Raw genomic sequence first — 5,109 nt, forward strand, 5'->3', positions numbered from 1 at the left:
GCATGATTCAGGGCAAATGGCAGCTGAAAAGGTCGAAAAAGAAAAGAAACCAAACACACACACACACACACACACACACACACAAGTTGTGCCATACGCATGGATGTTAGCGGCCAACGCCAAGGCCGACACCATCGCAAATTGCCAGCCCACCGAGGCGACGACGTGAACCCCGGAGACGAAGGTCGTACATTGTGCATTGTACATCATAAGCCATACTGCATACAGCATTTTTTTCTTTTATGGTACCTCTACTTTTCACATCTACAGACTTTATCTTGCCAGTAAAAGAGGCCGTACCCCGAAAAAAAGGAAAACAAAAGAAAAAAGACCATACTGCACGAACAGGTACATTGTACATGAACATAATTATATGCTGTACACGTGGGACAGTCTCGCACGCTCCGATACTAGGCAGTGGCAATGACTAGGGTGTGTCTGCGATTGCCCTCAACAGGAGAATACAAACAACAAAAGCTCCCGGTAGTACATTGGGTACTGCACTTGCCTGCGACCCAAGAGGTCGTGGGTTCGAGCCCCGCAGTCGCACATCTGACTGCAAAATCCCAACGACGCAGCTCACCAGATCAAGGTGTGGGTCCTCTGCACTCAGTAGAGTCAAGTCGAGCGAGCTGCAACTCCCGGTGCCAAAAGGCGGGCTAACGCCCCTACATGGCTACTTCCACTTGTCTAACCCCCAAGACGAAATGATAGTAGCCGACTGGCCGAAATAAAAAAAATAAAACACTACAAAAGTGTAAACGTCTTTGGCAAGGACCTCTCCCCCCCCCCCCGAAATGAAAACGTGCAATGGCTGTGTTGCCGATGCGATCACGACAAGAGGGTGTTTTCTCAGAGTTTATCTTAACACATGTGTCCACATGTAGTGTCCTAAGTGAACACCGGGGGTTGAGCCTGTCGTAATGAACAAAAGGCAACTGACGTCATCTAAACACGGGCAGCTTCCCCCTGGTGTAATGTGGAAGGTGTTAACTCCTGTACGGTGTGCGTGAGACTTCGCAGGAGGCGTCAATACGTAGTGAGAATACCGTCACACGCCCTGTTCAGTGCTCTGCTAAAATTCACCATGGCTGGTTAAAATCGCCCGCATCACATGCTTATTGGCACTACATGTATGTCATCGTGATTGTGGAATAATAATAATAAAATTGTCAAAATACTTTACGGAATGTTTGGAAGCTCAACGACCAAAACGCCTTTTTAAAGAGAATGGAGGAACACATGTACATGACTGTATCAATCACGTTGTCTCCAGCAAGTGAATTCTCATGATACACAGTGTACACTGGGCGAAAACAGGGCAGGCGAGCAGGACCCGTGCCTGAACACATCACGCCATTGTGCCAATATGAGCAAGCGAGAAAGCGGCAAGCCCCTGACATCCTTATGAAGAGAAAAATTAATACTGAAGAGAGTGGCCAGAGTTGTTTTTCCCTTTCAACAATGTCCCTCAGACATGCTCCCTCAGCTAATTGAAGTAGCCAGTGTAGAATTAACGGGGGGAGCGCAGGATACCTCGTGTCCTATCACATTCATCTTCGCAACAGAGCTGCTTAGTTTAGTGTGTCATCTTCAGTCTCCCTGGATCCAGACTTCCCAGTGAACCGTGTGAGCTACATGTATGTAACCGCCCTTGGGTGCAATTACCTACTGCCACTGCCACTACTACTAGTACTAGTATCCCGGGCATGTGCACGTACACGTACATGTACATGTACATGTAGCTCTGTCGCCAGTGTTTCAACATGAGCGTGGTCGTTTACATGTATGTCCGGGCGGCCAGTGCAGTGCCCGTTATGTACATGCACATGATGTAGATACCGGTAATAGATGTAACTCTAGCTCTGTCTGTAAATGTTCTAAATTTTAATAGTATTAAACTGCGTGTATACACTGTCGAGGAGGATCTGGTAAAACAACAATAATAATTATGCTGTAGAGTTGACAAGATGCAATCTTGGGGTGTTTTGTTTGACTGTCGCAACAGGGGCTGAGCTCTGTGGTCGTTCACCTCCAGACAGTGCTGGTTTATTGACGTCCGGTGCACAGTAGTGTTAGACCAGCGTTACCTACCATGTACGTGTACATGTACGTGATGATTGTACAGCTGTATATTGTAGATCTACACAATCAATCAATCCTGCTATGCAGGTTCTACAAGTCGCGCTAGCTGCCAAGTCTTTTAGTTTTACTGCATGGGTAGATACATGCACATGTACATGTACGTGGTATGTGCGCAAACCTACGTACATGTACACACACACAGGTTATCATGGGAAGGATATACAGTACAGCATCCGTGTAAAGACGTAACGGCTTACGTCGTAACAACGCACATACATGTACATGTATGTGCGTTGTTACGACGTATTAAAGCCGTTACGGCTTTACACGGATGGTTTTAGAGACGGATGCCGCTACAAATATGTAACGTTACATTGTGTACTTGTCCTACTTGTAGTAGTAGTACTAGTGTTTGTAAGTCTTGATTTAGACACCCATTCAGACACCCATTCAGACACACGTAGATCTACCGTGTACATAGTATTACACACATACACATGTGCATGTGCATGTACATGTACATGCACAGACTTGACCGCCTAGGCTGTAGCATGCTCTTTTGTTCTTTTCCAAGTATTACTCTACAGAGGAGTTGAAGAGATATTAAAAACACACACTTTACACCTAAATTACTTACAAGACAACAAGTTGCAGTGATTTTTATACATGTACAAATTACAATATCATGTTTTATTTTTAATTCAACATCTCCTGGCTCGTCAGAAGACTGCCAATATAATGAGAAGTCGGGTGGTAGCCAACCACGGCGAACTGAATAATAAGGAGAGAAACAAAGAGAGTACTGCAAGGGGAGGCATGACGAAAATGGTGAGATTATTTAGGACGAAGAAGCTGAAGCTTGAACTCCTTAATGTCTAAATTACAATATCATGTACATGTAGTTGTGAATGGCAATCAGGGTTTACCGGGTGTTAGCGGCCGTCGTGAGTTCCCATGGCAATCCCACAAGCTGGAACAGTGGATGGATATTATTGACACGTATTCACACAGTGTCACAGAGGTGTGAATTGCTGCACAAATGGTTTCCACGAAAAAGAAGATAAGTAGTTCACCCTCGAATCGCCTAAAACGGGAAATGTGACGAAATGATCGTGTCGCCAAGAGGACATTGCATACATGTACATGTACATGTACACTGCACATTGTATAAGACCGAAAGAGCGCTTTAATTTTAGTGACATTTTGCATACAAATCCCCATCTACAATGTAGCAGGGCGCAGTCACCCAGTTTCGGTGGAAGTGCGCGAGTTGGATTGGGAATAAAGGAGGAAGGGAAAGTCTCAGCTTTCTCGGACCAAGACCATTCGACTCAGAACCTCGAAGACTACAATTGGTGAAAAAGTGATTGTAATTGTAGGCTTAACTTCCCCTTTAACGTGTGGCAATACGTTTTTAATTTTTTTACTTGAAGGTGCACGGCATTATGCCTTTCAAATTATTGTAACACGGATGCACGGCGATGCCTAGTTTACTCGTGGCATCTTCAGCAACGCTATGTGGCGTGCAGTAGACGGAGATTAACACAACACCCGCACAGCCGCACCCATACTGGACCACACGGTGACAGGAGAGGCGGAGAATCTCACGCATGGCTGGCTATGCCACGGCAAATCTCTGGACGCCTCTTCAACACGGAATCCCTAGATTGCCTGCTGTATCCTATCGCGATATCGGAATTCTATCCATTCGGCCAGCAGTACATTAATAAGCCCCAGGAGGTTATGTACTCTTCCTCTACGTCTGTTCTCACCGTCCAGGAGCGCTAACTGACTCACGCTGCTATCTGGTGTTTGCGAGGTGTTTGTTGCGCTGGAAACGGAGTGTCTCTGTAAGTTTGTATCCCTGGTGATGTTTGTGCCTGGACAGCACTATAAGTGGTGCTCTTCAAGCACAATCTTCCTCAGCCTACTCAAGCTCAACTGATGAGGGGTGAATTCCCCGAAACACTGTGTATTGAGCAGGGAGTGGTGCTTTCTTGCAGGTTTGCCGAGTCGAAGGTTCGATGGACTTCTCGTGTGCTCTGGATGGCAGTCGTGAGTCAGTCAAGTGTCAAGTCGTCGGCGGAATAGCGCGAGCTCCAGTGTGGGAGCAAACCCATTCCTAAAACAAAATCATCGCCGAAGTCGCAACCTCTATTTCGTAGGAGGTTACGTACTCCTGATTCTACTATTCCACCAGAATTCGTAAAGGCAAACGGTTTGAAACCTTGCTGCACATGACGTAGTAAGACGAGTAGTCAGCCGCGTCATTCCGTGCATTCTACTTTGAAGTACTACTACTAGTACTAGTCCTTACACAATTCGCACCATCAACGCGATGAAGACATTGAGCCTGAGACTGCATAGGTATAATTATTGTCATTGACAAAACTATTTTTTAATACATGTATGCATACATGTGCAATGTACACACTGTCAATATCATGACGTCAATCTGCGATAGCAAGTACGATAGGAAGACTTTAGCTTTCGGTTTCGAACTGCTGTTGCATGCCATTACGCTGCAGTAGCAGTGTGTATGCGCGAACATGTACATGTACATTGTATGGGTGTGTGTGTGTGTGTTTGTGTGTGTGTGTATGCGCGCGCGCGTGTGCGTGTGTGTGTGGTGTGTTGGCGCGCGTGCCTGTGAATAGGTGACGTAAGGGGAATGCTTCGAAAGCGGATGTCAGATTATCTCAGATATCACTAATCTTGTGTATAACTTTCCATTTCGAAGAGTGCATAGAAACAAAATTTAATAACGCGCTACAGTTTCAGTGTCACGTGAGGCGATAGGCGTGCATTCCTGCTGAGTCTGTAAACATCCGATCACCCCTTCAGCAGGAATTGAGGAATTGGTAGCTTTCCCTTTGGATGAAAGGCATTGATGTCGTGCTGCGTACAATACGCATACATACATGTATATGGGTGAAGGTCGTCTCGCCTTCCGCGCAAGTTAAAAAAAACTTTCCAGAGGAAATCCAGCCACTACTGCATGGTGCAGAGAGTATGTAATGGCGC

This window comes from Sycon ciliatum, chromosome 9, assembly GCF_964019385.1.
Source record: "Sycon ciliatum chromosome 9, ocSycCili1.1, whole genome shotgun sequence".
Lineage (NCBI taxonomy): Eukaryota > Metazoa > Porifera > Calcarea > Leucosolenida > Sycettidae > Sycon > Sycon ciliatum.